The sequence below is a fragment of the Crotalus tigris genome, unplaced genomic scaffold, assembly GCF_016545835.1.
Source record: "Crotalus tigris isolate CLP2741 ecotype Arizona unplaced genomic scaffold, ASM1654583v1 scf7180000018229.695902, whole genome shotgun sequence".
Taxonomy (NCBI): domain Eukaryota; kingdom Metazoa; phylum Chordata; class Lepidosauria; order Squamata; family Viperidae; genus Crotalus; species Crotalus tigris.
The window spans coordinates 62,231-88,999 of NW_024096895.1; the positions used below are offsets into that span (position 1 = coordinate 62,231).

General features: G+C 41.5%; 1 protein-coding gene across 6 annotated transcripts in view; it reads left to right on the plus strand.

Annotated features, from left to right (window-relative positions):
• Window positions 1-5,295: 5,295 nt before the first annotated feature.
• Window positions 5,296-26,769, plus strand: part of ADGRL1 (adhesion G protein-coupled receptor L1) — a 153,846-nt gene continuing 132,372 nt past the window's right edge. For all 6 annotated transcript variants that reach the window (XM_039349163.1, XM_039349165.1, XM_039349164.1 and 3 more), the window contains exon 1: window positions 5,296-6,459. The gene's annotated coding sequence lies outside the window, so the exon portion shown is untranslated. The remainder of the gene's footprint in view (window positions 6,460-26,769) is intronic.

The following is a 26,769-nucleotide window of genomic DNA, read 5'->3' on the forward strand; positions in this document are numbered from 1 at the left end:
TATGATAGCAATATTCCAGGCTTGTTTCTCTACAGCAGGCATGTCAAACTGCTGGCCCACGGGCTGGATGCATCATGCCGAAAACGCGCCACTCCGTTGCCAGCAATGGGGGAAAAGTCCCGATATGTTGTGTGACTTCACGTGACGTCGCAAGTTTGACATACCTGCTCTAAAGAGTTTTTCTATAGCTTCTCTCTGTCCACAAGAGGAGTGGACTCGCTGGATCTTCTCAGTCTAAGGCAGAGGTCCCCAACCTTTTGGGCACCAGGGATGGGTTCCGTGGAGAAAGGTTTTTCCACAGACCGGAGGGTGAGCGGTTTTGTGTGCTGCCTACATCCCGCAGATGGGACTTTGCTTGTTTGCGGGGACCGGTTCCTGGCATGCTGCCGCTCGGTACTGGTCCATGGACTGGGCATTGGGGACCCCTGGTCTAAGGGCAAACAAGTTCCTGCATGAACGTACATTATCTAAACTACACTAAGTGGAGCAGATTTATATCTGTCAAGCAAATAATTCCAGGTTGGCAAAATTCTAAAACCTACTTCAAAAATGTAATTTTTCTAAGTCATAGTTCTCCAAATGTGATAATGTACAAACATAGATACAATTCAAATAGAGAATCAGAGACTTGTCCTTACAGGATGATTTGTTTGTTTGTTTGTTTGTTTGTTTGTTTATTTATTTATGAGACTTATATACCGCTTTAAGTGCAAGCACTCTCTAAGCGGTGTACACCAGTAAGCAATGTATATATATATATATATTACATTGCCCCCAACAATCTGGGTCCTCATTTTACCTACCTCGGAAGGATGGAAGGCTGAGTCAACCTTGAGCCGGTGAGATTTGAACCGCTGACCTGCTGAACACAGTCAGCTAAAGTGGCCTGCAGTACTGCACTCTAACTGCTGCGCCACCTGTTCTCCTTGAAGGAGACAAAGCTAAACTTTTGATAAAAGATAAAAAACCAGAGACTAAAGTATAGCTTTCTTTATTAGATACATCTCACTTATGAAACTTGTATACAACAGCTATATTACAGAAGAAAAATTCCACAGCTCTTTATCACTTATCTTTTTAACCAGTATAATATGAAGTAGGTAGAAGATCTCCCATATAACTCCATTTGATTATCCATTTATTCAAAAGATACTTTCAAGATAGATTGAAGTCCCATATAAATTGATCTCCATTTCAGAAAACTGACTGGGTTTTTTTTCGATTGAGTATCCAGGATGGTTAAGAGAATGGCTACCTTTCTTTTTAGGGTCTTTCGGTTTCATGTGAAGATTTAGTTTACTAAATACTATCTTTGATTTTGTATTGTTTACCTCTGTATTACATTATAAATGTTATTATTTATAGCACTGCTTTATTAATATGTTTTAATTAGGATCTGTTTTACAATGGAGAAGATAATCAGTTTTTGTGAGGGTTTGTGGACAAAGAAATAAATTGGTTGCTTGCTTTACTTTTCTCTCCCTGGCTTTCTAAATCTATACAGCATAACAAAAATGGGGAAGCTGTGGCCTTGCTTTAGATATCAATTCCTGTGAACTTCAGTCAGCATAATGGAACCATAGTCTAACACCTTCTGGAAGAAATATGTTCTTTATTCCATTGTACTGGATGCACCTGCAAACACCATTTATTTAACATATGCATGCAGAGGATCAGCAAATTATTTTGATAATTCTCTTTACACTATTTGTTCCAACCCAAATAATTTTAGGTCCTTAACCTAGGATTGGCTGGGCTTACAAGACATGGATCAACAAGCTAGCAGACTATATTGTAGCCTAAAAATATTGTGTGAATTTAGCACAGGTTGCATAATTTATGGCTCAAATGTATTCTGGGATTCACAGTTAAGATTGTGTGCAGACATATTCAATAGCAGGTATATGTGAGGGACTAGGGATCAATGGCTTCATTTGTTCATGAATTGTCCTCAAAATTTCTAGAATAAAAGAAAAAAACAAATCTTAGACAGCAGAGCTGAGAGAAATCTCTGCCAGGCAAGCAACTTTAGATAAAACAGATAATTTTCCCGATCTATCATTGATTGTGTCCATCCAACATGCTTACCCATACCTAACCTAATCATGATTTATTTAAAAACCCTATTTTATTAACACAGCATACTGAGTAATTAGCAGCTTCCTCAAATACAAGGATTACCAATCACTGCATAACTAACCAGCCACATGGCTAAAACTGCACAACACATAATTCTAAAATGTGGCTAGGTAGTTTCTGTTGCAGTGTATTCTGCAACAAAAGCTAATGGAACTGGAGGTTTTTTTAAATGTAGCTTTGGTGAAAATCACATTTAGTATTTCTTAGTTTTACCATGAGAGTAGCAATGTATAACAGCAGATACTATCCTCACATCACACATAACAGGTTGCAACTCTTGTTCACAGAGGTTTTAGAAGCAGAGGACCCCTCTTATCTTGTCAATTGGGATCAACAATGCACACCAGATGGCACTAAAGGTGCCATGATCTTAAAGTCTGTGTTGCATGAATTCATATGCAGTGTCTATTTTAAATAATTCAGTATACCAGGGTTATTAGACAGTTTTATTTTCTAGCTGCTGTGTTGAGAGGGCGACCTTAAATTCCATCTCCTCATATCAATAAATGTAATGGAAATTTATAAACCACTTCTGCACATTGGCATAGTTTTATTCCCATTTTATAGATTTTAGGATAAAGCTGTCGTTTGGCGTTCTGTGCAAACTCAAGCAGTGAATTCAGTAATCCATTTTGAAATAAACCACAGGGTTGGTAAATTGTGCAAAAATAGCCTGTGTTTTTAATTTGGTGTATAATCATGGAAGATACAATTTAATACAATTCTATCACAAAACTTGTTTAAATGAGCCATTCAATAGAACAGAGATAACTTTCCAGATGCAGCTAAACTACACCTCCCAGCATCCTTCATCTTAGACACATTTGAAGAAGGCTGCTGGGAGTTTTTGTTCAGCTGCAGTTTTGATTTGAGCTGTCTCTGAAGTACAGATGAAGGCTTGATTTTTCCCCTATTTAATGAACTGATCTCACTGAAATTATTGCTCTACCCACAAACATCTCTGGATTTATTTCTTCCAATTGCTTGGGATATACCTTCATTTGTATGGTTTAACTTAATCAGGTATGTGTGTTTTGACACATGGATAGTGAATTTCTAATACTATGACTTGAAAATATGTCAATATCTTCAAAAAAATATATAGGAAACTGCCACCTACCAGATCAGACCATAGAGCCATCAGGTCAGATCATAGAGACATCTATTTTAATGCCACCCCCTCTGTCTTACAAGACCTTTCTGCCAGAGGTCTTTCCCAACAACTGCTGCTATTGGATCCTTTTTGCCTGGCAATGCCACACCAAACCTCAAGCTTTCAGTACGGTATGCCCCACATCTTTTCTGCCCCAAAGTCCAGGGGTTTTATTTATTTAGGAATCGAATCTGCTTTGTTCCAGGAATGACCTACAAAATATGCCTACATGCATTTGCATTATCCTAAACTTACAGATGTCACACTAGCCCACCATGTACCTATCAAGATTAAGGGATTTACAGTAGTTTTTCACAGGTTAGTATGGTCAGCATCACTAAAAACTGGATAGTTCTGCTTGTTAATACTGACAGTTAACCACAATATTTGTGCTCATATAGGACAAACTTATGTTTTTCTTAGATAACTCAGGTTTCTGGGTTTGAATTGTATGCGATGTAATAAACACATCAGTTAGATTAAATTGTGGTTGCTTGGTTTGTATATAAAGTTGTGCAATGAAGGGTAAAAATTCCCCAGGACCTAATTTACAGAATGGAGACCACAAATCTGCTTGAACAACACTGGGGACAAACAACAATATCCCCCCCCCCTTAAAGAAGGTTCAAATAATCTTTGTATTTATTATACTTCTGTATAACAAATGCTGACCAGTAGTGATGTCACCTGCCAATCATCTTATTTTTGATCTCATGGGCTAGATTTTCTGGTTACATGTATACTGATAATACACAATTAATAAAATGAGGCTGGTATGAGTCAGCTTTTGTGATTACGTATACCTAGTTTCCATCTGAAAATACAAATGCCAATTTAAGCTAACTTGTAAGCCAGCATCTATAAATGCCTAAGAAAACTGTAAAGAAGGCTTACTTGAATTCAGTAATCATGTTAGTTTAGAGATCTTGGTTCAGGCATTTGTTTCACTTTTTCAATTCTCCCCTTTGAAGCTGGAATTGGGAACTGATTCTAAGCTTCAAAGTCCTCATATAAGGATAATGGGCACCATGGGCACACAATCACCCACCTCATCAGAAGTAAATAGAAAAGCATAGATTGGTGGTGGCAACAGTCGAGCGTACAAGTTTTGTTTTGAAAGTGGTTTGTTGTTGTTTTTTTTACTCCTTCAGCAACCCTAATCAACCAAAGTTGTTACCGTGCAACACTGAAATGTAAACACTCAAATTTGGGCCTGCAATCCACTCTGGAGTTCCTTGCTGGATACATCGAAAATGCTTAACCAGATTCTCCAGCAAGGGTATCTGTATAGTCAAAGCAGTCAAGATGGCGTGATGATCCAATGAAAACTCTGCCTGTGACACACATACAAAAATGAGTCAAGCTTTGTCCCATCGCAGGCACCATCTTGATTTTTTTTTTAACTATACTCTGGAATGCCTTCTAAGTGTAGTCAGGTGTGACCTATTCCTTGTGAGCATTTACCTTGATTGACTCCTACCTACAATTCCATTATTCTCCCTGCTTCTTCCCATTTTTCATAATTCTGGAGGGGCTGGAAACTCCCCAACCCAAACATTTGGGAATTAAGCAAATCTGAAAAGCAGTCATTTGGGAAGGCTACGTGGAAAAAGGTGTTTCCTATAAGTCCCCTCAGACCTGTGTACCTTTTTCTTCACGATACCATAATGCCTGATGTTTTATACCGCAGTTCTTCCTCCTTTTGTTATTAATTTTCCAGGACCTTATATAAAGTCCTGCTTGATATCATCTGCAGTTTCATCCTGAAATATTCCCTTACTACCCAATTTATTCAAATTCTTCAAATCTAGCTTCCTTGCACGTTTGCGGATCCATCCAAGGTATTCCTTCTTTCCAGACTCAAGTTCTCTCTTGCCTGCTCCCTTTCAAAACTCCGTTCCGGGTTTTCGCCCTTACGTGATGTATTGTGAACGCCTCCCAGGTGTATCCGTCACTTCTGGAATCCGCTCCGATTTTTCCCTCCCGCCTTCCCAGCCCTGAATAGCACCGGCTGGCTTGCCGTTGCCTCCCGGTCCTTAGGGAGCAAAGCTAGCAGTTCGCTTCTTCGTCAAGCACCCCCGGCTAGTAGTCCCGGGCTCTGTGGCTGAGGGTCTCGCGCAGGGGCTCGTGAGGGATTCGCGCGCTCGCTGCCGTCGATCGCCTCCGGCCTAGCCCCCTCCCCTTTCTTCCCCCTTCAGTCACCTTCCTTTCGCATCTACTTCCCCCTCTCGCCTTGCCCGAGCAGGTCCGCCGGGAGGGGGCGTCCACTGCAAGAAGAGAAAGGGGAAGAGTGTTTTGCCTCGGGGAAGGCAGCGGGCAGCTGGAGCCCTCAGTCCACGGGGAGACACGGGGGGGAGGGAAGCTGCTCGGAAGCTAGCGATGGCGAGGCCAGAGCTGTGCCCGGCCGCCTAGAGCCCCAAGCCCCCCCCCCCGCCCGATCTCTTCGCGGTGGGTGCTCGTGGGGAGCGCGCGCGTGCTTGTTTGTGTGCACTGTGGCGGGGGAGTGGAGGAGAGACGGGCAGAGCAGGCAGACAGAGCCCCCACCCCGCCGCCGTCGCCTGCGCTCGCGCGTGTGAGTGTGTGTGTGATAGGGGGGTGGATCTTGGTTCGCTTGCCTCCACCGACTCCCAAAATGCCCAGGCTGCTTCATACAGATGGCTATATTTCAAGGTTTCCTTTGGCAGAGCTAGGCGAGGTGCAGCGCCTTGTGGAGGCGTCCGCCAGTGACATCTCCTCGGACGAAGGGGGGCTTTGATTTGGTCCTTCTCTCCCTCCTTCCTCCCTCCTTCCTCCCATCTGCTATTTTCCGAGGGGGCGGCTGCAAACAAACAACAATAATAATAATAATAGGGACATAGTCGATTGATAAGAGACGCCCCCTTCTCTTTCTTTCTCGCCCGCCCCATTTAACTCGCCGGCCCACCGGGGGCAAAAATAACCCGAAATCCGGACGCGTCGTTCTCAGTGTGTGTGCTCTCCCTCCCTCCCTCCCCCCCCTTCTCTGAAATTGACGCCCCAAGGGGGAGCGATCGGAAGAAGATCGAGATCACGCATCCGATTGCCTCGCGTTTCCTAATATCTGCGGGGGCTCGAGCCCTGCCATTCCGGCGGCAGGATGGATTAGAGATCTCTGAATGGAGGAACCCGAGAGGACTGGATCGCAGAAGGTAAGGGGAGCGAGGCTTGCTTTCGCGGGTGGGGAGGAGGAGGGGGGGGTTCGCGCGGGATCGATGTGTTGGTGGAAATTGCACTGCCGAATTGTACCTCTCCCCTCGGTTCATCGGCGGCTCCGTTGGCCTCGAACACCTGGAGAAATCGGATGGATGGCGAGTCTATTTGCAAGAGGGCGCTGGTAGTTTTTGGCAAGACGACGGTGGTGGTGGTGGTGGTGATTGTTATTATGAGGGAGAAAATGGGGTATTATCATCGTCATTACCTTAGCTTTCCTCTGGCTCTCTCTGCCCCCCACCCTCCCCTTTGGATACTGCTGGACCTGATGTTTGATAAGCGTCTCTCATGAACTGGCTTGCTTTGCGCCGGGAGACTTGAACGGGGGAGAGGGGGGGTGTTGCTGCCTGAACTATGAGGCTGGGAGGAAGGGACCATTTCCTCCCCCCTTCCCTCTATTCCCCCCCCCGCTTCATTTTCTCTGGAGGTTTGCGATCTAGTCAGGGGTTTTGCTAGTGAGGGTCCTTTTCGCCTACGGGTGAGGCGGCCGCCTATCCTCCGTTCGGTTTCTGTGGTGCCCAAGACAAAGCCCTCTGCACAAAAAATTACCCTGCTCCCCGTCGCCGGTACTGCGGTATTTCCTCCCCCTCGATTTTGTATATATGTTTGGGGGGGGGGGAGAGAAGAGGAAAGGAAATTGCCGTCAAAATACCGTAATGCACAAAGAGGAGGGTAGGGCAGTTTCTGGCGATCTTTTCTCTCTAGGCTTATTCTTCTCTTCCCCGCAGCCCGTCTCCGGGCTTATTTTGCTGCAGGGGGTAGGAAAGGGACCCGGAACCTGGTTAGTATCGCGGCAACGCTCCGTTTCTTGTAATTATCACCCTCCCCGCCCCAAATTTCTCTGATACGTGTCTATATGCAACAGCCGGGTTTTAAAGGAAGAGGAGGTGGCGGGCATACACACGCGCGCGAATCTCTCCCCCCCCCTCTCCACACGTACAGTTTCAAGATGGGGAGGAGAAGGATGCAGGCAGAATGGTTAATTGGGAATGTTAATTGGGGGGGCGCGCATGGGTTTGTTGTGATGGAGCTATGCCACCCACTCCCCTCAGTGCCTACCCCACCTTCAATGCATTGCTCTAGGGGTAAGTGAATGTGCCCCTTACTTCACCTTAGGCCAGGCCTTCCCTATGGCCGTCAAAGGGTTCCTGAGCTGAAAATATGGCTGTGAATCTAATTCCGTAGCAGTGGGGCCTGAATCTTGATCTGTCCACAGAAAGGTTTTCAGTGAATGGTGGATGTGAATGCCACACGCTTGTGCACGCGCGCCCGCGCGCACACACACACACACAAACACACATATTTTGGTATCTTGTATAATATCTCCTAATTCTCTCTGCCTCATAAGAAAAAAAGGCTGGCGAAGAATTTGGGGGGCAGATGGGCTATCTGGAAGAAACTTGGATTAAAATTATTGCATCCGCTCTAGTCTATTTTTCCCCCTTCCCCCACCCCTCTTCAATTAGCTGACAACCATGATTATTAGACTTGCACTGATTTTAGGATGGGAGTGGAGATGGGATCAAATTATCTCTGCCCCCCCTTCCCCCATCATTATTCCCAAAATTAGGTTGACAGAGATGGTAGATTGATTGCTGCAACACAGTTTGATTTAAAATTCTTCACAGGGCTGAGAGGTAGAAGGAGAGTAGATTCAGTTTTACTGTGCCCTGAGTTCTTCCCTAATTTGGTGAATATAGAGGCTGTGGAATTGTAATTATTAATGTTTTTTAAGTGTTGGAAAATGAATTGATTGGGAAAAGGGGCTGTGTGTGTTTCTGTGTTTGGGAGGGACTGGCTAGAATGATTGGTAAATGGTAAAAGGGTGAATACAAATGTCAATAAACCAAAAGAAATGTAGATAAAGGGGTAACGGAAGCTCAGAAAAAGAAATGGTTAGAAATCATGCTTTCTTCGCCTCCCTCTCCAAATTTATTATGCATAAACCTCTCTCCCATTCCCCAATTTCCTGTGGTAGCTTTCTGCTTTCCGTTGCAATTGAATAGTCTACCTCCCTCCCCAACACTTGTGAACCATAAATGTCTTTTCTCAGCATTGACTTGGTTTGCTTGGCAAAGGTGAGGAAACTGAAAGGTGTCAAACAATAGTTCATTGGGGGATATCAGCAGCCCACAAGGATTGTTAAAAGGGAAAGTTGGCACCAGGAAGCAGAAGCTGGCCTTTTCTGAAATTTCCAAGTTGGGGAGATAAGATAAAGGGATAAGGAGAATATCTTCGGTTAAATATCTTCATTCTGCCCTGAATCCTCTCTAGCTCTCTTCTCCCCTATGCCTGTCCAGTCTAACCCTTACTGCCCATGCTTGCCTCCTATTACTTGGAAGACTCATTATCTTGGAAGATAATGTAGAGCCTCGTTACCACCTTTTTGATATATCAGATTGTACCCAGTACCCACCCATCTGTGCTTGAGGGAGTGTTGTTGTGGGGCACCAGTCCATTCCTGTTGGAGCATTTTTGCAAGGTAGGGGGAGGAGAAGGCAGAGCAAAGCAAAGCAAGTGTGGCTTTAACAATTTCATAGAAGATCTGCAGCAGCAAAACCAAAGGCAGTATATACTATAAACAATGAGAATTTAAACCTTTTCTTTTTTTCTAGAACAAGAATAACAATGGTTTATAGTCTCAGTGCTGAGGCAGGAATATCATCTGTTTAATAAGATTAGGAAGATTTGTGGGGAAAAACCTTCTGGGATCCATTACTATTGAATCTACTGCTATTGAACACTGTTGCCTTTGGATCCCACTATTCAGTTTAATAACTGGGTGCCTAGGCAGTTCTTCCTGGATGTTCTTCTTTGTAAATTGGGTGTGTTTCACACAGCTGAGGTTGTTCAGAATTAATGTTACAAGGGTCAAACAGTGTTCATTAATTACAACCATGAATTCCATGGAATTTTGTTGTAAGAACATACAATCTTTCATATTAAGCTTGCTTATGGGTCAGGTAAACCACAGTGGCAAAATGTGGGATTGGGATTCTCTGGCTGTGTTTGCACCAGCTAAAGCAGGAGTGTCAAACTGCCGGCCCGCGGGCCAGATGCATCATGCCAAAACCGCACCCACCCCAACTCCGGCAATGGGGATAAAGTCGTGATATGTCACGACACATCACATGACATTGCGAGTTTGATACCCCTGAACTAAAGGATACAGCCATTCCTTCCTCAGTTAATAATTAATTGTTCCATTCCAGTACCATATAATGCTGAGAGCAGAATCTGTTACCTCAAATTGTAGGACCTGCATTTTCTTCATTTGAATAGCGATGTGAGAGACAGAAAATATAGCCCATCAATTCATTAGATTTGATAAGGCCTAAATAACATAAAGAAGACCCCACAGAGAAGACCTGAACCAAAAAGTCTCTAACTAGGATGGTTTCATAATGCAAGAGAAGTAATTGTAATCTGCTGAGCTGTTGCAATTTGCGCAATATGAATTTGCAAAGTAGATATTTTTATAAGTATATTTGGAACAAGAACATTGTAACCGTGGGAAATAGGGAACTGAAAGTAGCAGGTGGGTGGAGGTTTCAAATGTACACGGGTGTTTGTGGAAAGTAATGGTCAGCAAGAAAGAACAAGGAACTGATTTCATAAATGTTGCAAGATAATGTCCATCTGTGAGTGGCCGTTAGGAAAAGGATATAAAAGGTAGAGCTCAAGATCAGCTCATGGCCACTGGCCTAAAGCTGTCCTTATTGGAAATGCTATGTCACTGGACCTCATTGCAATGGGTTACTATGTAAGGGATGTTGTGTTATTATGTTTGCTATGTTCCAAATTATTAGCAAAATAAACCTCTGAATCTTAAAGTAAGAATTATTGTTTTCTGTTGCTGTCTCTTGTCTTTTTCATTGGGTTTCTCCACGACAGTGAGTTTTTTTTCAACTCAGGGATATGTTGAATGCATACATTCCTGAAGTGAGATGCAAGACATGGAGATCTGGCTGATATGACCTCTTCCTCCAAACAACTGCATCTGCTGCCTTTCTGACTTTTGGGACCTCCAGATTTGTTGCACCTATGAAACATTTATGGCATAAGCAAGCTTAGGAGTTTTGGAAGCAATTCTTAGGAGTTTTGTGCAAGTAGATCAAGACCCCTGCTTGGTTTCATTTTCCATGAATCAATAAAGATGGATTTCCTGGTGGATGTAAATTGGCATTATTTTCTTTGAACGCAGGGGCGCTATGCTCCTTAACACCAACTGGAGGTATGCCTCCTTTTGCCAAACATATTTGTCCTATGGCTCTTTTGGTACATGTACATTCTGTGGCAGATTCTTCACTTATATGAGCCTTTTTTAAAAAAATAATCCTATCTTCTGAAATTCACCAGCCGCAGCAGAAAAAATGCCTCTGAGCAGAGAGCTTTTCAATCAAATCTAAATCAACATTTCTCAGCATAGCTGCAACCTTGCCTTAGACATCTCCACAGCTCCTAAGCTCAAGGGGGTCTTGGATGTCTGTATCCATGTCCCTCTGTACCCAGAACCACTAATGACTGGGGAAAAAAAAACCTTTCTTATGTGGGATCCAAATTTCAACAGAATTCGGCCATTTGCCAGCTATTGAGTGCTTGGTTGGAGTTAAAAAGCCTTGATTTTCCAAAAGAGATGGGAAGGCAGTTGTGTATCTAAGGATTTGTGTGCAAGCTAACCACTAGTTTTGGCTGGTGGGGGGGGGAGGGAGAACATTTTAAAATGTATTTACTCTCTATGTATGGTAGAGAGATGTCTGTCTGGAGAGTGTCAGTGTCCTCTTAGTTTATATATACAGTTCTTTAAAAATGCTGTATTTAAGAAGTCAAGAAATGGGTAGCTGTGTTACCTGTTCCTTCTTTGAGAGAGGGGATATTTCCCTAGAGGCTCGCTATGTAGTGCTGAATATATTAGTGTTCTGTCATCTGTGCTCTGAGCATCCATCTATCCCTATATGATGAATGCAACCCTATCTTGTTATACATAATTATGCCTGTGTATTCTCACATGTACACACACTTTCCCTTTTGTTATATTATCTTCTTTGATTGGGGTGCCCAATCTTAGCAGCTCTGTAAGGATTTTAAGCAGTATCTTGAGGATGATTAGGGAAGGGCAGTCAGCTGAACTCTGTTTGGGTGAAGCATATTCTCAGATTCTTTTCCATTGCTTTTATTGCATTTCAAGCATTATGTTAATGAACAAACCCCTTCTGCCTGTATCCCATACCAGAGTCCTTCAATGGAGCCATTATTAGAACTGCTGGACCCCCAATTTGGTCTAATGGTTAAGGCATCAGGCTAGAAAGCAGGAGATTCTGAATTCTAATTTTCTGAAAGCCAGCTAGATGACCTTGGGCCATTCATTCTCTCTCAGCCTACCCCACCCCACAAGGTTGTTGTGGTGATGAAAATAGGAGGAAGGTGGTGTATTGGATATGTTTGCCACCTTGAGTTATTTGTAAAAATGAATAAAGGTGGTATACAAACAAATAAATAAATCTGGAAGAACCAACATTGAAATCTTGCAAAACTATCTTAAAAATGGCCAGGATCCATTGTTTTGATTTCCAACAATACCCATAGAGGTACTGCAGTGAAGGCAGTATGGGAAATGGTGGTTAAATGTACTACTTAGGTATCACTGTCTCTTCATAGCTAATGCTGCCTATGAGTTGCTTATTACTAAGCCAGGGAAACCAGGTTAGCTGTTTCTGATAGGAGAGAGGGTTTGTCTGAGGGCTTCTTTTGTCCAGGACCTTCTCAAACCTCATGCTGTTTTTCTTTTCCAGCATTCAAGGATGGCTTCTTGAATGCTGGAAGCCATAAGTTTCCTTGTGTGCAAAAGCTATCACCTTTCACTATAAATGCATGATTAGGCAGTGTCAAATTTTCATGCAGGATTTTTACTTTTCATAGAAAGGGTATAATTCTTTCCTGATTGATATTCAGGCCCTCCTAAGGGATTACTAAATTATCTAAAAGTTGATTAGAACCAAGGCTGTTTAAATTTCAGGCATACTCTGAGCTGGTGTGATAAATCATCCAACCATAGAATTTTGGCATCTTGACATGCCCCTTTGACCATTGTGTTATTTGTAGTAATAGTTCTAAGTATATAAAACATTACGGAGATATTCCAGATCACTGCAATAAACTGAATATCACAGTAAAGCGAGTCACACAAATCTTTTGGTTTCCCAATGCATATAAGAGTTATGTTTACACTATACTGTAGTCTATTAAGTGTACAATAGCATTATGTTTTTTAAAAAATAATGTGCACACTTTAATTAAAAAAATATTTTATTGCTGAAAATGCTAATCATCATCCGAGTCGTCTTCAGCAAATCATAATCCTTTTGTTAGTGGGGGGTCCTGTAAAAAAATACAATCTCTTTGCAGTGTAATAAAGCAAAGTGCAATAAAGCAAGGTATGCCTGTACAATGAATTTCTGTCCTTCATTGAAAAGTCTCTTCTGTTTGTTCTTATTTCACATCTTAGGAATGTTGTACCTGTGTATGATCTAAGTTGTCCATCTTTGTGGCTGATCCGTGAAAATTCAGGCTTTATCCTGAAAGCCTTCATCTCTTCTATGCTTGCTGCCTTTAATCTTCTCTAGCCCTATGCCTAGTCTTCCGCTTCTTCAAACCTTGGAGGTGCCCTCTTAAAATCTCGCAGATTGAGAAAGTGGGAACACTTATACATTATATTGGCTTTGATGGCATCAGAACGTTCCTCAGCAGTCACTTCTAATATAATATCCTTCCATCCATGATATTTACTACCACTAACCTATCAGCTGGTTGGTGCTGCTAGGAGTTGTAATCCAATGTCCTCAGCCACCCTTTTGTGGCTCATCTGCATCCCCACTGGATATGCCACCAATCAACAATTTTTTTCAATTTAATGTTTGCATTTTGCCATATTGGTACTTCTAATGCAATATCTATCTTGACTACAAGATCATTCATCTTACTAAGGCCTTGATGGGAATTTAGCCTTATGATGGAACTTTAACGTTTGCCACATCAATGCAGACTTATATAGAGTGGAATCACAATATCCTCTTTTTGGACTATGTATATACAAAACACCCTTCATTATCATTTGTAAGTCATATACCTCATTTGGAATTGCTGACACATTTATATTGTGTCATTTCTTCAGGCAAACCAGAAAATTATTTCAGGTCAAAAGAGTATTCGTTAACGGCATGATAGTTGTTATTCCAAGAAGAAGAAAAGAAACATATAAATGTTCATTTGCATGTGTTGATTATCATGCATGCAAAATTAAAATGGCTTCTTGTCTGGTGTTTAGAAGCACACCTGTGCAGCACAGTTGAGATTGAAGTTATGCAGACTCTAATGATAATTGATTGGTAGAATATTGGTGAAAATTGAATAGAAAACAAGGTTTCACTAGCCAAGATTTAAGATCTGGATTAGGGATCTGAGGGAAACCTTATTTAAGAGGAAGAGAGTTGTAAAAGATTCCCCAAGAGCAAAACTGGAATCTATATTTATTTATGTTACTGAAACCTGAAGAATCCTGATGAATATGTATAAAAAAAAAGTGCTCAAAAGGATAGACATGCACCGACAATTAAGAACAGGATGCTTTCAAGTCCATGACAAAAATCCACTGCTGGCTTTCACCCAAGCTTTCTGGTTCTAGAAGCCTAATTTAAGATATGTGTGAAGAAAACTTCTTTGCTGTTGATGTATGACAATTGGAAATCAGAAACTCTTGCAAATTGCTCAGAGCTAGGAGTAGATTTACAATCAGTTTATGGCTGTCCCTGTGCCAGAAACTAGAAAAAAAATGCATTCAGCTTGAAAGAAAGGGGATTATGGAATAATGGAAGGTGTACTCTACTCCAAAGGTACATCCAAAGGTAATTCTTTAGACAATTTCACAAGTGTAAATAGTAGATGGTCCCAGAATTCTTGGCTTGTCTTAAGCCAGGGGTAGGCAACCTTGGCTCTTTTATGACTCGTGGACTTCAACTTCCAGAATTCCTGAGCCAGCCGGCTCAGGAATTCTGGGAGTTGAAGCCCACGAGTCATAAAAGAGCCAAGGTTGCCTACTCCTGTCTTAGGCTATTTCTAGCACACTGGATGCCATGGTTAAAATCCCTTTGTTGTAAGAAATGCCAAGCCATATTCTCTGACTTCTTAAGAGAATGGGTTAGGTTTTTGTTTACTGATGGACAGAATAAAAGAGTCCATTATGAGTGAGGTGAATTAACCATGATATCTCCACACTTCTGAATGTAAATCATGAACCATATTCATCTAAGCACCTTGCTTGATATGCATAGACTCACACTGCTTTTTCAATCATTATTATTCCCATTAACCCTCGGGGCTTTGTGTTTCCATTAGTTTTGGCCTGATTTTTAAAAGTGAAAGCTCCTACTCCTAGTGCTCTGATACTGTTCTGTGTTTTGATTCTTGCAGTTTTTCGTATCTCAAGACCCCAATGTTAATTCTCATCCTGTAGATAGAAGATCTTATGGTTCTCCACAGTGACAGTATATTGTGAGATTGCCTTTAGTCCTACTCTTCTTATCCTGTTAGCTAATGCTTCCATTTCAGTAGTAGGGAAAGTGCTCTATAGAGAGGTCTTCAAGCTTGTCCCTTATGGACTTCAACTCCCAGAATTCCTCAGCCAGCGTGCCAGGCTGAGGAATTCTGGGAGTTGAAGTCCACAAGTCATAAAAGAGCCAAGTTTGAAGACCCCTTCCTCTAGCAGCTGGCAAAAGTGATGTCTCAGCATTTGTATTTTTTTTTCCACTTCTCATCCAGCTGTGTAGTTTTACAGGTTGTTTCATCAGTTGAACAAAGCATAGTATGGAGGCCAGATTGAGATTGCTCCTATCTTTTATACAGTGGCAGTGCTGGATAATGGAGAAGCCATGGTGGTAATTTTGTTTCTGGAAGATCTTGTTGGAATTTGGGTTCTGGATGATAATGGGAATAAAAAGATGGCCTTTTCCTCACTATTGAGCTAAAGCACTACCCACTCACCTTTAAGTCAACAGACACCCTGAGAAATGCCGCCCATAAAATTTATTATTCTCATTGCTAATCCCTGTCCTGCCTATTGCATTGGTTTTGAGTCACTGTCAAATAATGTCCTCATTGTGGAGTGTGGCACTCATTATGGGCAAGTGATTTGGTTTTCACTTCCAGCTTTGCTGCCATTCTTTTTCAACACATCACCAGCTAGTGAAGAAAACCACCAACTAGCATTGGGGTAGGAACCGAGTGGCATTTCTCAACTTAAATGAATATGAAGCAAAAATCTATTATGCAAAGAGGGCAGGACAGAAATAGCCCCACAATTTGGGAACTATAGATTGGTAACTACTTAGGTGGTCCTGGAGTTCAGGAAATGCAAAGCCGACCAGCTGCTAGATAGCCACTCTCTTACTTCATAGGAGGTGAGGCCGGGAGAGGGAAAGAAATGATTGAAGGTGTCAAATACAGGGGACCTGGCAAATCAGCAACAAAATTTTCTGAACAGTGTAATGAAGAAAAATGGGGCTGTTGCATCTGAAGGTAAAGGTATATCAGTTAAAGCAGGTTAGAACAAACGCTGCCTCTCTTCTTCCTCTAACTCAATAACCGAGTTGTGCTCTTCTCTCCTTTATCTTGTCAGATACCTGGAGAGAAGTTGGTGTCAAAAAAAAAAAAAAGAGAAGTAGTAAGATGAGGGACACTTTGATGTTGTTGCCGGGAGGTGTTAGAACAAAGGGGAAAATACTAATTTTAGATCAATAGAACTAGGGGCAATGAAAAGCTGTCTCAGTTAAAGGCTAGGAACAAGATAAGGGCAATGCTGGGAGAAAATTGGTGTTATCAGGACATGATTGCATCTTGATTAAGTGCAAATGGGGAGAGAGCCCATTATATGAGAACTGTTCCCCATCTGAGACTAAATTATAAGGCAGAGGAATTTGTTCAGTGACTCTTATAGGTACAGGCAGTTTTATTTTTCTGAAATTGCTAAATGTCCACTACAATGTAAGATTTTAATCCACTTTTAGAGTCTGGGTATTTAAAAAAAAAAAAAGCCTCTTCTGCTGATCACATTAAGTGGAGATGGTTGCATTTGTTTCTCAAAAATAAAACTGAGCAGTGTTCATGAGCAATTTTTTTAATACTGAAAACAGGTACTTGCCAGAGCTCTTCAACCCTAACTAAGTATTGAAAGTAAAAATGTGAAAGACAGAAGATGGTAGGAGTAATAAACCTATGTCCTGTTTTTTTTTTTTTTTTGCCTCCCACTCTCTCTTCTTTCCCATATCTCTGTGTTATTTATTTTGCACCCTTTTTATGTGGGTGGAGTGGTGGGTGGATATATAAACTGTTCCTTTGTAGAAAGTTTTGTGCTTCTGATCCAATACGAATTCTACTTAGAATTATTCATTCCTTTAGGGGAGATTCTGGTTTATTGCAACAACCTTTCATATAATTCAATATGTTCTTTCCAATTTTGCTTCAAGAAGAATTTGATCTGATGCATGTACAAAGTTGGCGCTGTGGACGTGCATTGTCTCCACACACAATACATTTTCTATTGTGAACATTGGCCAGTGCATTTTAGTATATAAATAAAAGTAGACATAGTGTATCTGCCCCCTACTGTTCGGGGCCTATGTGGGGAGAAAATGTTCTCAGTTTGACCTTTCGTGCTTTCCTTGACACCAGGCTGACCATGGTGGATCTGAAGGAGGCAGTGTGAGACAGAGGGGTCATGGAGAGTGCTGATCCATAGAGTAGCCAAGGGTTGGATACAGCTGAATGGCTGATGATGAACATACATTGTTCTAAATATATAAATCAAGACCAAGATAGATGTTAGCTGTATTGACAGTTATATGCTCAACAACATGTTTGTTAATTCTTCATAAACAGAAATGGCTATTCTCCATTCACATTAAACAACGACATATATCTTTTTTCCACCACTTTTTCTACCTTCCTTCCAATCCACACTCTTTCTTAGCACTTTCCCACTCAGTTTTCTGATAAGGCAGCAGGTGATAATTGGACAGTGATGTGACTGTGTGATAAATGGTGAGAGCCAAGTTGGGAGAAGCATTCTAGGTTAATCCGGTCAAGGACCTGGAGTGTTTGCGAAAAGTTCAAACCAAGCTTTTGTCCAAAGCAACACATTCCTACAGGAGGAAAGAGGAGAGGTGCTTCTTGGCTGAAATTCTTGTTTAGAAATTTTGATGATGAAGAAAGTGATATAGGGCTCGAAAAAACAACTCTATACCTCTTTGACAAATAGCAATTCAGTTAAATAATTCTTCAGAGCTTAATCCAAGAACTGGCAAGCTGATGATCCCAAGCTGTTTCAGATTTCAGCTCTCATTACCTCCAGCTAGCATAATAATCAGTAAATGGTTGTGGGAAGAGTAGTTTAAAATATCTTCCTCTTAGTTGTTTTTTTTAGGAAATGAAAGTGGTGGGGTTTGAGAGAGGATGGGCCCACTATGATCAGAGTTGCTTTTCCATAAAACATGCTTGCTTCTTCTGATACTTAGTACCATATACAGGATCTTGAATAGGACCCAGGATCCTTGACATTCAGCTCATTGCTCTACAGTCAGTGGAATAGAGCCTCTTACATTCATTTCATTCCGCTCTTACGTGTGATAGATACTATGAGGGTCATTGACTGAAAACTGTAAAGCCAAACTGTAAACATTGACTAAGTGTTCCCAGGAATGGTCCCTGCAGGAGCTATGGAGATTAATGAGCATTAATTATCTCCTGGCTGCTTGTCACCAGGGGATCCCAACACACCTTGCAGACAGCACTGAATAGGCTCAGAGAAACAGAGAAGGCGAACTTTATTAAAGCTTTGTTTTAATAACCCCTTTTATCTCCTATTTCTAACCTTCTCTCACAAGAGCCTTGGCTTTCAGGAAACCTCAGCCTCTTCGATGTAATATCTGTCTTCTTAATGGCAATAACTCCAGTTTACCATAAATGTTCTTACTTTTTAATTAGTGTTGCTATGTAATGCCACTTTCCATATTGAATTGTTCACAGGACACTATTTGGATTATACGCTGTGATAAATTTATTTAAGGGCAGTATGCCATCCATATCTTTCAGAACAACTGGTTTGTCCTAATATAGCTGCATGGAAAGAAACTTGAATGATACGTTTTAGTGCAAGCTATCTGAAACAAAAAGTGTAAAATGCTGCACAGCAATCTGTTTTGGCAATCAGTATATATTTATCAATAGGATGGGAAGAGAAGGGGAGATGGAATACTGTGGTGGCGCAGTGGTTAGAGCAGCGGTTCTCAACCTGTGGGTCGGGACCCCATTTGGGGTCGAACGACCATTTCATGGGGGTCTCCAAACAATGCAGTCCGCCATTTTTTCCCCTTTTCCTTAGCTGTGCTACTCCCTTTTTTTTTATTGAGAATTTTTAAAAGTTTTTACAAATAACAAAAAAAGAACAATAAAAAAAACAACCCTCACCCAACCCCTCCCAAACCACCCCCTCCATCCCCCCCCCGAGCTTCCCAGAGCTGAATATAGGCTTAATTAAAATTTTAAGAAACCTAAACAAGTTTTAACAACTTATAAAATAGTTAATAATAAAATATATGTGACATAAACATTAAAAAGAAAAAATACTTAAAAGGGAAAAAAGAAAAGAAGAAAGAAAGAGGAAAAAAAATAGGAAAAAGAAAAAAAAGAAAAAAAAGAAAAAAAGAGAAAACAATCCATAAAATATCAAAAATTGTATACAAGTTATAAAAAAGCTAAATGATATTTTTTTATATCCAATTTACGTTGTATAAAATTTATCCATTTTTCCCATATAACAAAAAATTTCTCTTGCGATTGCTCCTTTAAAAAGCCGAAATGTTTGCCATTTCCACCAGATAGGAAACTTTAAAAAACCACTCTTGCAAGGTAGGCAAAGATTCCTTCTTCCAATATTGCCCTACTAACAGCCTTGCGGCTGTAATCAAATTTAACATCAATATAACCTCCTTAGCATCACAATCAGTAACAATACCTAACAAAAATAATTGCGGAGTAAATTTTACCCTCCTTCTAAAAATTCTTTGAATATTCCACCATATCTTAATCCAAAAAGCTTTTATATTTTTACACGACCACCAAATATGATAATAGGTGGCGTCCAAACAGCCACATCTCCAACATTTAGGCTGTAAATCAGGGTACATAAGAGACATTTTTTGTGGATCAAGGTGCCATCTATAAAACATTTTATAAAAATTCTCCCTTAAGTTCTGGGCTTGTGTAAATTTAACATTCCTCACCCAGATAATTTCCCAGGTATCCAGTGGGATTGGTTCACCAAAATTTTGTGCCCATTTAATCATACAATCTTTGATTAATTCAGATTCTGAATCCAATTCCACTAGAACCCCGTAAATCCTCTTAATGTGAGTTTGTCTTTGATCCTTTACTTGTTTAAAAAGATTTTCATCTTCTCTAAGTCAGCCCATATTACAATCCATCTTCTAGTGTGCTACTCCCTTTTATTCTATTGGCTTTTGAAAGCCAATAGAATAGACTCTCTTGAATAGAGTCTAATTCTATTGGCTTTCAAAAGCCAATAGTAATTGTCCAGGCTGTCTCTGCCCTGCTGAGCCCACCAAAAGTCCCATTCTGCAAACGGTGCTGCAAGTTGTCTGCAGCGAAGGCGAGCTGTCTGGAAGTTTCCACCCCTCCCTGCTGAGCAACTACTAAAAATGTAAGTAAAAGAGGGCCAGGGGTGGGAGGTGGGAGGCCGGCGGGAGCAGGGAGGGTTGCTGGCGTGCGTGGGGCCCAGTGGGTGCCTTTCCTCCCTTGGGCTGGGCCAGCTGGTGGCCCAGCCGGTGGTCGCCCTGCACCGTCGCTGCCCCTTGCCAGCTACGCCTCGGCTGGCACAGGGGGCGGCACCACACATGCGCAGCGCTCCCGGGCAGGAAAGTCCTCGACTTAGGACCAGTTGGGTAGTCCTTGACTTACGACTGGTTGGGTAGTCCTCGACTTACGACCGGTTGGGGGTCGCGGCATTAAAAAGGTTGAAAACCACTGGGTTAGAGTGTAGTACTGCACGTTATTTCTGCTGACTGCTGGCTGCCAGCAGTTCAGCAATTCTCACTGGCTCATAGTTGACTCAGCCTTCCGTCCTTCCAAGGTCGTAAAATGAGGACCCAGATTGTTGGGGGGCTATATGCTGTAAACCACTTAGAGAGGGCTGTAAAGCATATATATACATACATACATATATAACCCATTTCCCTGAAAATAAGACCTAGTCTTATTTTTTATTTTATTTTTTGCCTCCAAAAGAGGCACCAGGTCTTATTTTGGACGGGGTCTTTTCCACTCATCTCCCACACTGACAGCCCCACACAGCCAGCCCACTTCTTCTCTGGTCAAAAGAGCAGCTTCATTCTGCAGCTGAGAATGGAGATTTCGCCTGCATTTTTCAGTCAAAGGCCTTTCCGGAAGGCCACTGCAGTTGAGTTCAATCCATACTCGGTTCTCAGCTGCAGTCGTCTTCCGGAAAGGCCTCTGACTGCAAAATGCAGACCTGGGAATGCTACAGAAGAAGTGGGCCGGCGAGGAGAGGCCTGGCTGCAAGGGTAAGCAGATGCGGGGCACATGGGACAGCTCCACACCCCCACCCCGCCATAGCTTGATTTTTAGGTGTGTGCCTCATCCCAAAACTAGGGCTTGTGTGTGTGTGTGTGTGTGTGTGTGTGTGTGGTGAATATATGTATGTATATATGTATGTTTTCTGAGGTTTTCGCGGGTGTTTGTATGTAGGTCTTTGGTTATTCAGGTTTTCTCCCACGTAAAATTGAAAGTGTCTTGGTGACGTTTCGACAAAGTCCCATTCGTCATCTTCAGGCTGGTGTTTTCGGCCGAATCTTCATACACGCACATGCACATACACACACACACACACACACACACGTGTGTGTGTGTGTGTGTGTGTGTGTAGGTCTTTGGTTATTCGGGTTTTCTCCCACGTAAAAATTGGAAGTGTCTTGGCAACGTTTCGACAAAGTCCCATTTGTCATCTTCAGGCTGGTGTTTTCGGCCGAAAACACCAGCCTGAAGATGACAAATGGGACTTTGTCGAAACGTCGCCAAGACACTTCCAATTTTTACGTGGGAGAAAACCCGAATAACCAAAGACCTACACACACACACACACATATATACATATACGTGTGTGTGTGTTTGTGTGTGTGTGTGTGTGTGTGTGCATGTGTGTGTATGAAGATTCTGCATTCACAATGATCATACTACACATTGGGTCCTCTGGGTATTCACTCTCACTTTACTTAGAGATTTATTTATCTTAAAATACCTTAATTTCATTAAAAAAAATGCGAAGGTAACTTTAACTGAAGCATTAGTCCCAAATGTAAATGGATGCTGTGGGCCCTAGATGTTTGCAGCCTAGTGCTTGAATTGCATTCTGATAAATTAATGTTGTGTAATTTGCCACACATTCCAAGGCAACCATTTTCTGAGCATTTTGCTAAATATTTTTGCTATCAAAATTCCAAATATTGCTTTTGGTCCTAAATATTAGAGATATCTCCACTAAAACATATTGTGATAATAATTTAGATATCGCTTAGTACAATGTATGAATCCAACCAGTGTGATTTGTAAATCATGGTTTAAGTCTTAGTATCGTGCTCAAACTTTGCAATCCCACAAACTCCTAAAATTATAAATTTGTATAGCATGCCACAAACAATATAATGATTTCAGTTAGGATCAGGCAAGAAACAGACCATTCTGCATACTTTTTTGAGCTAGTCTTAGTCTTAGTCCTTAGTCCTTTTGCTGGTTTGTTCATCTTTTTTTTTTCCTGGGGAGAAAAGCTATGGCAAATCTAGACAGCATATTAAAAAGCAGAGACATCACCCTGCCAACAAAAGTATATATAGTCAAGGCCATAGTTTTCCTAGCTGCAATGTATAGCTGTGAATGTTGGCCCATAAGAAAGGCTGAGTGCCGAAGAATTGAGGCCTTTGAACTATGGTGCTGGAGAAGACTCCTGCGAGTCCCCTGGACTGCAAGGCGATCAAACCGGTCAATCCTAGAAGAGATCAACTCTGACTGCTCTTTAGAAGGCCAGATCCTGAAGTTGAAACTCAAGTACTTTGGCCACCTAATGAGAAGGAAGGACTCACTGGAGAAGAGCCTAATGCTGGGAAAGATTGAGAGCAATAGAAGAAGGGATGACAGAGAATGAGGTGGCTGGATGGAGTCACTGAAGCAGTAGGCGTGAGCTTAAATGGACTCCAGAAAATAGTAGAGGACAGGAAGGCCTGGAGGAATGTTGTCCATGGGGTCGCGATGGGTCGGACACAACTTTGCAACTAACAACAACATTTTTTTTCTTAAAAATATCTATCTTAAGATAGAGAGCTAAACTTCAGAGCACACATCAAGTCACTCATATAAAATATGTGTTCAAGCAATTACTGCTAAAATATATATATCTACTGTTCTCAAGGACAGTAGCAGATAGCAGATAAATTATTCTGAACTACCTTTCCTATAATTTCTTTCTTTCTTTTTTGCTGCAGGATAACATTAAGTCTCCTAAATATGTAGTCACATCTCACTGAAAGACACATCATATGTGCACACTAATTTATGAAAGGAAACTCCCACACACGTGCTCCTACCCTTCACTTGCTACCCTATGGATGAAATATTGAGATTACAAGAACAGCTGGTAGAGTGACAGTAGAATTGGAGATGGCTACTGGTCATGATCACTCAGACTTCAAAAGATTAAGAGCTGTAATTGCATGGTAGGATGTGACATTATGTCTTGCTGCTGGGTGACAGAATAATAATCCCTCTTCCCCCCTCCTCCAATATATTTTCTTGCTTTTAGCAAGCACTGGTGGCTACCTCTCCTTTCACAAAGGGGATGCAGGGGTTGAGGAAGCATACAAGTGAAAAAGCCTTAGAAAGCCAGAGTGATGGTAGTGCAAGAGGTGGAGTTTCTACATCCCCCTGACTTTGCCTGGTGTCCAAACAGCAGGAAGAAGGTGGGGATACAGCAATATATGCATGACTGCAGAACAAAACCAGCTTGTTACAAGCCTACCTCCAGCAGTCTTCCCTTCCTCCTCAACTTAGTGCCATGGTGTGCTGACTCCTTTCATTTGGGAGCTAGCCATCGCTTGAGGAATGTGTTATTCAGATCCTTTCTAGTCCATAAGGTGGATACCATAAATAGGGTATGAGCATAATAGCACCTTCCCATCTGTGTTTTCCAGCAAAGTGGTGCTGAGGAATTTGTATGTCTGTGCCTTCAAGTCAATCTTGATTCTTGTTAAGTGACTGGACAAATCACTGAAACTTTCAGGGCAAGATTTTAGAAGAGGTTTGCCCTTGCATTCTTCTTAGGGCTGAGAGAGAGTGACCGGCCCAAGGCCACCCAGGTGGCTTTGCACCTAAGGTGAAACTAGATCCCGTGGACTCCGAATTTCTAGCCTGGTAACTGAAACCACTACACCAAACTATTTACCACTGAGGAATATATATCTCAAATATTGGACATAGTACTCTACGATATTAAACATGATTCAGAAAAAGTGAACACTGCCCCCTCTCTCTTATGCATTAAACTAACTTGATATTTCCAGGCTTCCATACAAGCCTGAAAAAAAGAGTCCAGTAGAACTCTAAAAATGTTAATATATTTATCCCGGTTTCAGCAGAAGCCTGAAAAAAATTGAGGTGCTTTACTGAATCACACCGAGGTCCTGTGCTAATTCCAGGCCTGAAGCAATTCTTCCAAATCATTTTTGAAGTGTGTGCAGCTTTAATAAGTAGGAATATCTTTCATGAGTTTAAATAATCCCTTTTTAATGGTGTCCCAAGTTGGTGATCACCACTATTATCTTGCAGTAGCAAATCTCACAGTTGAATTATGCATAGTTTGAAAAAGTGTAACTTTCTTTTTTTATTTCCCTTGAACTTCTTGGATTCCAATATTATGTGAGCAAGAAGGAAAATGTCTTCCTTTGTTCTTCTACATATGATGCCAGGCATCTTTTCATATGCCTTTTATTTTATAAGTTCATACTCTGCTTTATTGTTGTTTTCAAAAAGAAGGCCCTTGTGTTTGAGAACAGTTTTCTCTTGGCTATGATTTGATCTTGAGCTTCATTTGGTCTGGGTGCCATTTTCTCAAGGAGAAGGTACACATGCTGCCATGAAGATGGATCGTCTTGATACAAGCTAGCCTGTTCTCTGGCTTCTATTTTCTTTAGGAGGCTGAATTGAAGCTCCCTTTTGCAAAAGCTTGCGTTCTGCAATGTGATCTACATTTTTGGGCACCAGCAACAGCGTCTTTGCCTGCATACAGGACAAAAGGCTTGACCTCTGGAAATGAAACTTATGTTTGGCTGTTCTCCACATTAGAACTTGACTGGATGTCAGTGAGAGCAATTCTGGGAAGTGTGTCTATTGCAGTGTGTTTCTAACTATCTGCGATCCTGTCACTCTTAATAAGATCACTCTCTTCCTGTCAATAATATCATTCACTGCTGAGACATAAGCACAGGGAGGGGAGTGGGAGATGTCATTTCTTCCAACCCACTCACCAGTGAAATAATCTTTTAGTGAAGTAATATTCCACAGCAGGAGGAAATTCTGAGGACTAATTTGGATGAATAAAATATTTTAATAGGGTTGGAGATGACAATGACATGTAAGTTCTTCTAAAAGACAAGAAAGGGGAAGGTTTTTTCTCGCTCAATATCAGTTGTGATTAGTTCACACATAGCCTAATCCAGGGGTGTCAAACTCGCAATGTCACGTGACGTGTCGTGACTTTTTTTGCCATTGCCGGCAATGGGGTGGGCACGGTTTCACTATGATGCATCCGGCCCGCAGGCCAGCAATTTGACACCCCTGGCCTAATCAGTTCTTTCCACTCCATAAGGACACCTTTAATCTGGCTATGTCTGCCCTACCCGTTGGGTGAGAACTCCCTTAATTTTCTGGTTACACAACTCTTCCAACTTTGTTGAAAAGGAACAGCAAATTACCGTATATGCCGGCTTATTAGGCGACCCGGAGTATAAGATGACCCCCATCTTTGTTGCTGAGCCGCATTCCTAGAACGTCGTCTTATAGGCCGGAAACTACCAGTATGGTGCCGAGTTTAGCGCTTCTGGAAGTCATCTTATACGCCGGCATATACGGTAACTATAGGACAAGAATGAGTAGAAGGGGACAGATAATAACAAGGGAAGACCTGGAGACTGATCAGTTTGATATATTTGTCAGTTTTCTTATCCCATGGATGGTCAGAGGGTTATATGCCTTTTGATGATGTACTGAACTGAGGTTTTTGTGTTTGCCCTATAAATTTTGGGTGATTTTGCCTTGGACTGTCCATGTGTTAAGGTTCTGTATTGAAGGCTGACCTTTGGCCCTCTTGCGATGATCTGCAGATGGTAGAAATTCATGGTGCTATCCTGGCTTGAATGCAACATTCTTACCAAGCTCATAGGGCACCTGTATGCTTCTCGAAGGCTGGTCTTAATTAGCATGCTTAAAAGAAGTCTGGTCCCATTCATGGGATTTACAAACAGTCTTAATTGAAGTTTCATTCCGATTACAGGAACAGTTTGAATTAAATGGGTAGCCCAAGTCAGCTGGATAAATGAGTAGTATAAGATAAGAGAAAGGAAGGGGAGAGGGATTAAAAAGGTTAAGGATCACAGCTGAGAATGGAATCACACATGATTAAAAGAATATGCTCCATTGCTCTATAAAGTTGACAAATAATGCTATATATTATGCACCAATTGACAATTGGGTCATTTATAGTTGCCAGTTCCCTATTCCCATCCAACGTCTGATGAATCACAGCACCCAGCAATCACATCCGTTTCATTTTAACACAAAGCGGCAAGCAAAAAGTGCATCTTTGGCAAAAGCCATGGTTGGAAGGCCATCCTCCACAAAACAGATCCTCATACATACAATTGCTGTCACTCAGTTATTGATAAAAGGGCCCGCATTAGATTGAGAGCTTTTATGGAGTAACAATCTATTCTTACTTTTTCTCACAGAGCTAACTAGGTGCTGCACGTTACCTAAATATTAAATAGGGCTTTGCATGCTTCAAAAATGGTTCAGAAAAAAATTATTTGAACTTTATGGGAAGATAGCATCTTTGTTATTCA